This window comes from Coregonus clupeaformis, chromosome 31 (genome assembly GCF_020615455.1).
Source record: "Coregonus clupeaformis isolate EN_2021a chromosome 31, ASM2061545v1, whole genome shotgun sequence".
NCBI classification, from domain to species: Eukaryota; Metazoa; Chordata; class Actinopteri; order Salmoniformes; family Salmonidae; genus Coregonus; species Coregonus clupeaformis.
Genome location: NC_059222.1, coordinates 35441420 through 35454209, shown reverse-complemented (window position 1 = coordinate 35454209; position 12790 = coordinate 35441420). Strand labels below are relative to the sequence as shown.

Below are 12790 nucleotides of genomic sequence, written 5' to 3'. Positions count from 1 at the left end.
ATTATACCAATCCAATCAGAAACCTATCCCATTACCAGACAAAGGATTGCTTGATTCAGATCAGATTAGTATGTTGTAATTGGAGGTGTGTTTTGTTGCATCAGATTATTCAGGAACAATCTTTTTGTTTTGTTTTTGTTGAGCGTTCTGTAATAAAACTGTGTAAAAAGAAAACAAATTAAGATTTCATTTATTGATGGGTGGATGGACGGATTGATTGGTTAATTGATTCATTGATTGTTCCCTAGCTGATAAGAGGACTAAAAGGCGTGTGTCTCACCATGAAAGGAAGCAAAATGACTTCTCTATCTTTAAAATGTCAGAGAATGAGATGAAGGTGAAGATGTCTCCTCAACTGCTGCTAGCTACACACCGTTTCCTGGCCACAGGTATGACCTCTGTGTATAGGTGGATGGATGTGTGTGTGTGTGTGTGCATTTACACTCTTCTCTCTCTCTCTCTCTCTCTCTCTCTCTCTCTCTCTCTCTCTCTCTCTCTCTCTCTCTCTCTCTCTCTCTCTCTCTCTCTCTCTCTCTGTGTGTGTGTAGAAGTGGAACCCTTCAGGCCATGTCATCTCTCAGAGAACACCCCAGTGTCGTTCAGGAACTAAAGTTTGACAGGAAGAACAAACGAGCACCACAGCACTTCCTGTATATGAGGAACAAACCTGTCTACTACTTTGTCCTGGTTCTACAGATACACACCATACACACTGATACTACACTGTCTTGGTTCTACAGATACACACCATACACACTGATACTACACTGTCTTGGTTCTACATATACATACCTAGGGTTGCAAAACTACCTTTATTTTTACCAAGACAGTGGTAAAAATCTATGAAAACGTTGGTGTTTAATAGTCTGTGGAGGTGGAGATTGGTAAGGAGGCTCTTCGTTTTGAGAACGGAGCTTTCTCCTACTATGGCATGCCAGCCCTCATACCACCACTACCCATAGCTAAATACACCCTCGGCCCCAACAACACACAATGGGATTTTAACAGTTGGTGTCAGTGATTATAATGTTGTTGATGATAATGATGATGGTGATGATGACGGTGATGAAGATGATTTATTGTCATCGAATAGGACATTCTTACCCCAGCTTCCCCTGTTCTAAATGCTATAGTATCACAAAGTTTCTATGTTATGTGTGTGAGTGAAATCCACTGCCGTTTTCTCTTGAATCTGTGGGAGAAGATTGCTGCAGTGGAAACTATGTAACTCCAGTAATTAAAGCTGCTTAAGAAAATGGTCCAGTGGAAAGACATGTCCTGACCTGGGTTATATAACACCCAACTTACACTGATAAGCAAACACAAGAGGGCCAGCCCAGTGAGTGGTGTGTGTGTGTGTGTTTGTGTGTATGTGTCTGTGTGTGTCTGTGTGTGTGTGTGTGTATCAGTGTGTGTGTTTGTGTGTGTGTGTGTGTCTGTGTGTATGTCTGTGTGTGTGTCTGTGTGTTTGTGTATGTGTGTGTGTGTGTGAACATGCATTCTTGTGTGTCTAATAGAGAGCAAGAGAGACTAAAGAGTGAGAAGAGAGTGAGGAAGAGAAGAAAAGGGGAATAATCTAATCAAACTCCTCTCCAGTCAACAGGTTTGGTTCTCGTAGCAGTGGGTTGAACCAGTCAGACTGTCCTATCAGGAGGCAGTGTGGGTCAGCTGAGTATAGGAGGGGGAGTAGTCTACCTTCCTGACTTCTCTGTCAGACAACTCACTGACCTAGAGATTATAAAGGTAACACACACACCCACACACACGTGCACCAGTGGAGGCTCCTCAGAGGAGGAAGGGGAGGACCATCCTCCTCAGTGAATTTCAGAAAAAATATATAATCTTTAGATAAAACTAAACTAAATATATTCATGTCACCAAATAATTAAAACACAATGTTTTGCAATGAAGGTCTACTGTAGCCTCAACAGCACTCTCTGGGGCGACACCATGGTGTAGCTGGAGGACAGCTAGTTTCCATCCTCCTCTGGGTACATTAACTTCAATAAAAAACCTAGGAGGCTCATGGTTCTCACCCCCTTCCATAGACTTACACAGTAATTATGACAACTTCCAGAGGATGTCCTCTAATCTATCAGAGCTCTTGCAGCATGAACTGACATGTTGTCCACCCAATCAAAGAATCAGAGAATGAATCTAGTACTGAAAGCATAAGCTACAGCTAGCTAACACTGCCGTGCATAAAATGTGGTGAGTAGTTGACTCAAAGAGAGAGAAAGACAATAGTTGAATAGTTTTGAACAAATTAATGTATTCTAAAATGCAGGAGAAGCAAGAGAGAGAGAGAGTGCTAGCTATATTTTGTTGTATTTCTTTCACTTTCACTTACTTAAGTAGAGAATGCAGCTAGCTAGTTTAGCCATATGCAAACACCCAGCTCAAACAGAGAGGGATGCTATGTTAGCTAGCTGGCTATGGGTATCCAACACTGGAACTCTCCCAAGTCAAGGTAAGCTTTCGGTTTTATAAATGTATTGCCACCGGGGCCCGCCGGTGTAACTGCTAAACTGCTTGCTGTACACTGTACTGCATGATTGTTGCGGGTTTACTAACGCATTAGTTCTAGTAGCTATGTTGACTATGATGTTAGCTAATATGGTGACAGCGATGTAGGCTGTGTGTAGCGGTTAGCAGTTATGGTATGAAGGTTTGGCTTGGAAAGTTTTCTTTCACCTGGTCATAGACAGCTGTTGTGTTGTGCAATGAAGTCCACAAGCGAAGGGAAAAGGTAATAGGAGGCGAGCACGTAGATGCGACAAGGAATTATAACGAGCAAAGTGATCATGCTGTTTGTATGTGGCTGCTATGAAAGTGAACTGCGTTTCCAGTTTCTTAAACGGAAGCAAATGGAAAGAAATGGGGATAAACATACCTGAATTTGTCCAAACTGTTGGACTAATGATTACACCCTAGATCAGCTAGATGCAGGCAAGAGTGTGCAAAGCGGTATTGAATGTGTCGCTCTCTGTCACGTTGATTACTAAAATCTTCCTTTCGACCTGTGCACCTAAGTTGTAAACTTTAATTCGTAGGTTGTAGCAACCTCATGATGGGTATAGGGAAAATGTGAGTATCATGTAGTAGCAAAAACCTATCGATGTTACATTGAGCTGGGTGATTAGAATATGAATGACAGTCATCCAATTTGCTTTAATCCAATATGCTGTAATAGAAATAAGGCCATGCTCCTAAAAAGAAATCGGCCTACCTCATCTTTAACGTCACCGACCACCATTGACGTGCACACACATACAACACTTAAAATAGCCCTAAACTTCTAACTACCCAGAACACACTGCTTCTCATTATATTAATCCCTGATTTTGATTGAACACAGAAACATCCTCTCTCCCTCTCTCTCCATCCTTCTCTCTCTCCCTCCATCCTTCTCTCTCTCCCTCCATCCCTCATTTCCCTTTTAATCTCTCTTAGCTTAGCTATAATCATTGGGGATAAATGAGCTCCATTTTCAGTATGAATAATTTAGACTTAAAGTGATGGATGTACATCCTGAGTACACACACTCTCCCCCACCCCTCCCCTCCTCCCCCCAGGACATAAATATAGTTATAGAAAGAAAGATCACTAGCACACACACACAAACATAACATTTACACAGAGACACAGCTTGGTGCTGTGTGTGTGTGTCTATATATTGATATTTGCTTATATTTGTTTATATTGTGTGTTGATGATGTTGTGTTGATACTGTATTTGTGGAGTGTGTTGATGAGGTCGTGTTCTTTCTGTATTTGTGGAGTGTGTTGATGATGTTTTGATATTGTATTTGTGGAGTGTGTTGATAATGTTGTGTTGATACTGTATTTGTGGTGTGTGTTACTGTCTCCTAGATCTTGAGGAACCACTACCAGAATGCACTAACAGCAAGTCTTATGGACAGTGTACCCCAGACCCCACCATCCCTGAGACCCGCTCCCACAGCATCGCCCTGCCCCTCACACACACATACACTCACCTCCGACCCATCCTGGAACAACACACGCACACAGAGAACATCACTGGACCACTCACCTCACAGCTCAATGAGAGGAACCGCATGGTCCGTAAGTGGAGTGGTGCGTGTGAGTTCCATAACCACCGTGGCAAACAGACTGTTAAAGGGTCTTTGGTATGTTTCTGTCCCTCTTCATTCTGTCAGACACACAAATGGAAATAGCTGTGATTAAAAGGCTGCGAGAGAGACAGAGAGAGAGACAGAGTATGAGGCATAAATAGCTGTTGATCAGTTGTCAGTATTTGCTTCCAAAGTGGGATTCACCTGAAATACACTATTGCTTCAGTTGAACACACACACACACACACACACACACACACACACACACACACACACACACACACACACACACACACACACACACACACACACACACACACACACACACACACACACACACACACACACACACACACACACACACACACACACACACACACCAGAGGGTAAGTCAGTAGTACAGGGCAGATGGTATCTGGAAAATCCTCTAAGGCCTGTAACCAATCAGGTTTGATTTATCTCACAATGCGTGTGTGTGTTCATGCAAGCATGAACCTCTAACCTGCCTTAAGCCTGTCCTCTCTGTTATTCAGTTAAACCAGGGAGGGAATTGATCATTTTACATTTAAGTCATTTAGCAGACGCTCTTATCCAGAGCGACTTACAGTTAGTGAGTGCATACAACATTTTTTATTTATTTTTTCATACTGGCCCCCCATGGGAAACGAACCCACAACCCTGGCGTTGCAAACGCCATGCTCTACCAACTGAGCGACATCCCTGCCGGCCATTCCCTCCCCTACCCTGGACGACGCTGGGCCAATTGTGCGCCGCCCCATGGGTCTCCCGGTCGCGGCCGGCTACGACAGAGCCTGGATTCGAACCAGGATCTCTAGTGGCACAGCTAGCACTGCGATGCAGTGCCTTAGACCACTGCGCCACTCAGGAGGCTATCATGATGCAGACGTGTCCAGCATGATAACCGTCTCTAGCCGCTTCCCTGATCCTCAATATCTCACTGTTTGCAGATAATGGGTCATGGATCTGGTTCTTTCAGATCTACACTTCTATGCACAGAAGGAGTTGGAACAAGAGGACAAGAGAGGGAGATTTTGAGACTGAAAACGGGCTACCACTTCACTGAGATGCAGCCTATGTCCTGATTGTCACCATAGTACTCTGTCTCCCTCTCCAGGCAGAAAGTCAGACGGACAGAGGAGTCCCAGTGATTCAGTGTTTCTACGGTTGGATGACATTCCCTAAATCCGAGAGGACCAACTGGAAGACTGTCAGGAATACCAACCAGAGGAGCCACCAGAGAAGAAACCGGAAGACCTCCCGAAAGATTGAACAAAAGACAGTTCGGAAGACCGTCTGGAAGACCGTCTGGAAGGCCATCCAGGAAACTGGCTGGTAGAATGTCCAGAAGACCAGCTGGTAGAAATTCCAGAAGACCAGCTGGAAGACAGGCTAGAAGACCAGCTGAAAGAACAGCTGGAAAGCCAAGAAGAGAATGATGAGGAGACAAGGGAGAGAGTTGTAAGCTTCTACAGTATAGCTGTTATATACATGGGTGCTAACACTATTTAGTAGGGTTGGGCAGTATCCAGATTTTCATATTGTCATTCCGTCCTTCTCTCATACCGGGATATACGGTATTACCGGCTTAGTACACAAGGGGGCACCAAAAAATCCTCAAAAATAAAAACATTGGGTGTCTATTACCAGAATGCTAACAACATTAGCACACGTAATAGCGAATTTCAATGGAGGCTGCTAGCTAAATATGCTAAAGGATGCAAACGAAAATAAACAAATTGCAAAAACAGGCAATCCGGCTCATAAAGTTATACATACAGTGAGCTCCATAATTCACTGGACAGTGACCATTCTTTTGTTATTTTGGTTCTGTACTCTAGCACTTTGAGTTTGAAAGGATACAATGACAATGAGGGTGAAGTGCAGACTGTCAGCTTTAATTTGAGGGTATTTTCATACATATCGGATGAACCGTTTACGAATTATAGAAGCTTTCGTACATGGTCCCCCCCATTTTCGGGCATCAAAAATCATTGGACAGTTTAACATAATGTAGAATAAAGTAATCATTGTTAATATTTGGTCGCATATCCTTTGCATGCAATGACTGCTTGAAGTCTGCGATGCATCGCCATCACCAGACGCTGGGTATCTTCCCTGGTGATGCTCTGCCAGGCCTGTACTGCAGCCATCTTCAGTTCCTGCTTGTTTCGGGGACTTATTGCCTTAAGTCTCCTCTTCAGCATGTAAAATGCATGTTCAATTGGATTCAGATCTGGTGATTGACTCGGCCAGTCAAGGTTTTCCACTTTTTGGCCATCAAAAACCCCTTTGTTGCTCTAGCAGTATGTTTAGGGTCATTGTCTTGTTGCGTGATTAAGTGCCGTCCAATGAGTTTGGAGGCATTTGGTTTTATCTGAGCAGATAAAATATTTCTGTAGACTTCAGAATTCATTGTTCTACTTCTGTCTGCAGTCACATCATCGATGAAGACAAGTGAGCCTGTTCCACTGGCAGCCATACAGGCCCAGGCCATAACACCCCCTCCACCATGTTTCATGGATGAGGTGGTATGCTTTGGATCATGGGCATTTCTTTTTTTCTCCACACTTTTGTCTTTCCATCACTCTGGTACATGTTAATCTTTGTCTCATCTGTCCACAATATTTTTTTCCAGAACTCTTGGGGTTCTTTTAGGTGCTTTTTAGCAAACTGTAATCTTGCCTTTCTGTTCTTCAGGCTTATCAGTGGTTTGCATCTTTTAGTGTACCCTCTGTAGTCCTGCTGGTGTAGTCTTCTGCGTATGGTAGACTTTGACACATCTACACCTGCATCCAGGAGAGTGTTTTTGATCTGTTGGGCTGTTATCAGGGGTTTTTTCTTCACCATAGAGAGTATTCTCCGGTCATCCACTACAGTGGTCTTCCTCTGTCTACCGGGTCTTTTGACATAATTGAGTTCACCGGTTGTTTTTTTCTTGTTAATGATTAACAAAACTGTTGACTTGGGCATGGCCAGGGTTTTTGCAATGTTCCTGAATGATTGATTTTCATTTCTGAGCCTTATGACGGCCAACTTCATTTGCATCGACACTGCTGTCTTCCTCATGTTGTCACACCCCAATAACAACCTCCAAAGGCAATAGCAACGTCTAGAATCATTACTATTCATCAACAGCTCTCCTGCATTCACTAACGACACAAATGAATACACCTGCCTAACGACACATCTGTGAAGCCAATTTAACAAATACTTGTAGTACCTTAAAATGGGGGGACCATGTACAAAAGGTGCTGTCATTTCTAAACGGTTCATCCGATATGTATGAAAATACCCTCAAATTAAAGCTGACAGTCTGCACTTCACGCTCATTGTCATTGTATCCTTTCAAACTCAAAGTGCTAGAGTACAGAACCAAAATAACAAAACAATGGTCACTGTCCAATGAATTATGGAGCTCACTGTATATTAGTCAGGAGCTACAAAATATCATTTTTGGTGAGTTTGGACATTTATAATCGAATGTGAACGAGAGACATTGAACAAAGTTTTGACGCATGCTTGTCTGAAGGAAGAACAGTACTGGTTCTGAAGCAGCATGTGTAGGCTACAAGTTGTGTCTCGGGCAACAGGCCTGCCTGCTCTGCTCTGAGAAGAGAGGAGAGGAGAAGACAGGCTGAGAGCGGAGAGGAGAAAAGAACGCAAGGAAATCAAGATAGTGACAGCTGTACAAATAACTATACCAAAGGGCTTTGACTTCTCAAACATATCAGAAAGCTAACACAATATGATGCCCCGTCACCTCATTAATTCAGCCACATACTTAGATTAACTAGCAAGTTAAATTTAGGGGTCGTGTTAATGTGGAATTCCGCATTTATCACGCAGGAAAAAAAGTTAAAACACATAAGAAATATCTTGCTGTGTTTATAAACGCAGATGTAAAACGATTCTTATTGTAATTTCTGCTCGGCATCAGACTAGTTTCATGCTTCAGTTGCACTTCTCAGCTCAGATGAGAATTCATGAACGGGCATTCTATCAGCAGACAGCTCTCTGAATGATGTGGAGCTACTTTTCTCCGGTACTTTTCTCGGTGTAGCCAGCCTACATTTCTCCAGTAAAAGATGAACTGCAAGATTAATTTTAAGAAAACATTTAGGAAATGTAGCTGGCTACATTCTTTCCATGATATACATTAGACATATGATGACCATGCATCGTTTTTGCAAAAAAGACCTTGCTTTTTCATTAAGCTCATTAACTTGTGTGGCTGCCAGCCAAATAGCGTTGCACTTCTTTTGTCATCTGATGAAAATGAAGCTATTTTCTGCCGAATGTGTTGCACTAATGTATTTTCTGTGAAGGAAAACTATAGTTGCACATCCCTGATCACTCTATTGAAGCAAAAAAACACTGTTGACTTCCAATATAAAACGCGACCCCTGTCAATACACAGCTGGACTCACCTGCTCCCACTTTCTCCTTTTGTGCTATTTACAAACAAACACCAAACACGTGACTGGCTCAACTGTTCTGGGGATCTAAGGTAAGCTGGTGAAATGAAGAATGCGACTCCGGGAATATACTTAGTCCTCACAAGTTTAGTGAAGTTTGAAAAATCCTTCCATGGAAACATTGCCTAGAACATTGCCTAGGCCATGGTTTCCATAATTAATGGTATTTATTTATAGTCTTGAATGTTATAGCAGATTTTGTATTGGGCTTTGTTCATGTGCTTCTAATTTCTCTATTCTCTCTACTCTCCCTCTCTCTCCTCTCTCCATCCCTCCTAGATGCTGTTCCTGTGGAGTCAGATATTATCTGTTCTACCTCTCTATCTGGCTCAGAGGAGACACTGGGGACGAAGCTGCTACGTCGTAAACTGATTAAGTGATCTAGGATCAGCTTTTCCTCCCCACATTCTACATTTGACCATAGGTCAGTGTTCATTTCTAAACCTGCACCTGTCTGCCAACCTGTCCCTCTCCTCCACCACACACACACACACACACACATACAAACACACACATACACACATTCTCTCTACAGACACCGTGTGGGCCCAACAGTCAGCCAGACTATAGTGACGGCAGTCGTATCATAGCAACAGAACTTTGTGTTTTATCTCTCGCTGCATCACACACTTTCCTCCAGGGAGTCTGACAAGTATTGTTAAAAGACGAACAAGCTCATGGGTCTCTGAATGACAGAATGACAGATTTGTTTTTAAGATTTGTGTGATTCTTCAATCAAACATGATATTTTATATTGAAATTATAAATGTAAGAATATCAAAATATGATTTGTCATGTGCAGAGATTGAGACAGCAGGGAATACCTAGCACAGATAATAAACTGTCTATCTCTCACTCTCTCTTCCCTTCCTCCCAGTCTCTTACCCACTGGGTACTGGGTTAGAGGTTTGGTTGGGAACACACTGTAGTATTTAGACATCCAGAACCTCAAGACCTTTCTCTGAACTGTCCACTCCCCAGACCCAACACCCTAACCCTGGATACCCTCTGTCCACTCCCCATACCCAACCCTAACCCTGGATACCCTCTGTCCACTCCCCAGACCCAACCCTAACCCTGGATACCCTCTGTCCACTCCCCAGACCCAACCCTAACCCTGGATACCCTCTGTCCACTCCCCAGACCCAACCCTAACCCTGGATACCCTCTGTCCACTCCCCAGACCCAACCCTAACCCTGGATACCCTCTGTCCATTCCCCAGACCCAACCCTAACCCTGGATAAGCCTCTGTCCACTCCCCAGACCCAACCCTAACCCTGGATACCCTCTCCTTTGAGTTTCCTGGGTAACAGACTACTGAAACATTGTGACTTTAATGAATTGATGTACTTTACTGTATATTTCTGTTGACTTACCTTTCATCCACCCATATCTACTGTGCCAGAAGAGTCTGAAGAGGAGGAAGAAGAAACTAAATGAAGAGAAAAAAAGAGGGAAATAGTAAGTCTATATCTGAGCCATCTTTTAAATATTTGTATTGGTCAACCAAGATGACAACAATTTCTGTCTTCTACCATCAGACAGTTTCTTTCTCTCAGCACCAGGAACTGTCCTTATCATAGAATAGAATACTTCTATCAGTCAATCAACGATGGTTGGTAGGAGTCCTGCCATATGAATGCCTTCCACACTGCCAGTGTTCTGACCACACAAAAGGAAGAAACAACCAACACACGCCATGAGAAGAAGCACAATGTCTACAACCACAGGAACTTTATACTGATTCAAAGGAGCAGTCTGTCATTTCTTTGTCCCATGTGGCCACTGGAAGAAATGCACAAATAGTCAAGTCTCAGGCAAACACACACACATACACACACACACATAAACTTAGTTCCATTGAAGTCAATTGACTCCCAGTCCTACTGGATCTATACTTTTTACCAGATTTTAAACTGCACCTTTAATACAGATGTATTTCTAGTGAGAAAGATGTATAATAACTGTAACAAACTGAGCTCCAACAAACCTGCCACCTTAAACAAGGGATATGCAATATTTACAATCCCCAAAATGTATGGCACTACGTTTTACCTAGATTTGCAAAGGTATTTTATTATGATTAGATAATATGAGGATTTGACATATTTATGATGATTTGATTTTATATTCATTGGTGAGCAGATTTGATCATTTAATTTATAAAATGGTGATTATTTGGTTTTATGTGTAATGAATAGGCTGTTTTAACAGCATTCTCCTGGATGATAGAGGAAAACGAACTGCTGCCATATCATCATAATACATACACACACCATATGTTTCTGCATGGTTTAAACCAGAGCCATTTACACAACAAGTGCCATCTCTACAGTATGCCATCTCTATATCACCATTACTCAGTTCCAGGGAATGCATTTTTAAACAGCTTGCCATAGTTACAACTGTTACCTACTACTGCAATGTCACATGCTATCAAAAGTGTGACATTACAGTTGTAACACCCTATCTGTCTGTGTTTTAGCCCTGTGTTAAAGTGAAGTGTTACTCCCACACGTCTGTGTATAGCCCCGTGTTATTAAAGTGAAGTGTTACTCCCACACGTCTGTGTATAGCCCCGTGTTATTAAAGTGAAGTGTTACTCCCACACGTCTGTGTATAGCCCCGTGTTATTAAAGTTAAGTGTTACTCCCACATGCATGCCGTTACTACAGATGCCAACACAACAGGTTCAACTGAAATTTCACCATTCTATAGAGGAAGATACGTGTTTCCAATGACATCATCAATCAATTAGTAGACATTTAGTAGGTAATGCCTACTCATAATTGGTTAAAATCACACAATGCACACTGATGATGTCATTGGAAACACTTATCTTCCTCTATCTATTTTACTACAAAACATAGAAACACGCCATCTTCTACATATGTTGATGTTGGGGTGGTGCTGGAGATGATGAATATGAAGTTGAATTTTTTATTTTTTTCCCTTTAACTATACTCTGTTAAGTGACCTATCCAGGGACGCACCAGGGCATAGGGACACAGGTGGCTGGGAGCTTCTCTTCTGGGCTGAGAGGCTGCGGATATATGCTTGTCTGAAGAATACAGGGGGCTGGAGCTGGGGGCTAGGGGTGTTGGGTTTGTACAGGGGGAAATGGGCTGGGTGTATGGAGGGCACTACTTACTGCTTTCCCAGTAGAATGTTTGCCCTAATTATCTTAGTTCTGCTAGAACTATCTGCATGCACGAAGCAGTGATGTTTCCCCTAGACACTAATCAAAGGTCAGTTCTAGCGTTTTATACCCAAATAGTAAGGTTAGGATTGTGTATGGGGAAGCTGATGCTAGATCTTCGCCTATTTAAGGACAACTCCCACCTTGTGCTAGGGACTCAGCTTGATGCAGAGAGGAGCAGGACGCAGACCTGGGGTTAGGAAAGGCCAGGCTGAATTGGAGGTGTAGTTTGGTGGGAGGTTATAGTCTATACAAATCTGATAAGCAATACATAAGCATGAGAGAAAAAGATCTGAGTCTAATATTAGCTGACAGCTGCAGAGTACAGTTAGGACATCAGGACAATGTAACATTCTCAAGGACAGAGAGACACCCCTGTAAATTCCAACAGGATCAAATTAAAAGGAATGTATGCCAATCTACACAGGGGTTTGGAGTTAGAGATGTATAGAGAGAGAGGATGAGGTTTTATAGTGCCCTTATTTTAATATTAGGTAGTCAGACAATGGGCTCTCACCTATTAATCTGTAGCAATAATACTTCCCTAAAACCTGCCTGGGACCATCCCTATTCACTACTGGTTAGCTGTTATTAGACTGAGCTTAGAGTGAGCTGATCTGTATTGTGCAATACTGATAGATGACAGATTTACTGACAGAGGGAGAGTGGGAGGGGAGAAGAAAGTAATGAAAGAGGGAGGAAAGGAGAGAAAGAGGGAGGAAAAGAGAGAATCAAGAATGAAGAAAGAGAGATCCTGCGTCACAGCGCTGCACTGCAGAGAAGGTGGGAGATGTGACGCACTCTGACTTCAAGCCACTGCCTTCCTTGACGCACACAAACACTGGGGTGATCTTTGGGGAGACTCAGTGGCACGGATATCAGTGGCATTGATTTACTTTGCCAGTAAGGACTAGGCAAGCACAAAGTATACTGCACTGAACTGATTTAGGAGTTCTTGTATGGAGATCAATTAGTGTGTTGAATTTGGTTATCAAAAA

General features: G+C 42.7%; 1 pseudogene; it reads left to right on the top strand.

Annotated features, from left to right (window-relative positions):
* LOC121548085 overlaps positions 1-5386 on the top strand; it is a 24743-nt pseudogene extending 19357 nt beyond the window's left edge.
* The last annotated feature ends 7404 nt before the right edge of the window (positions 5387-12790 follow it).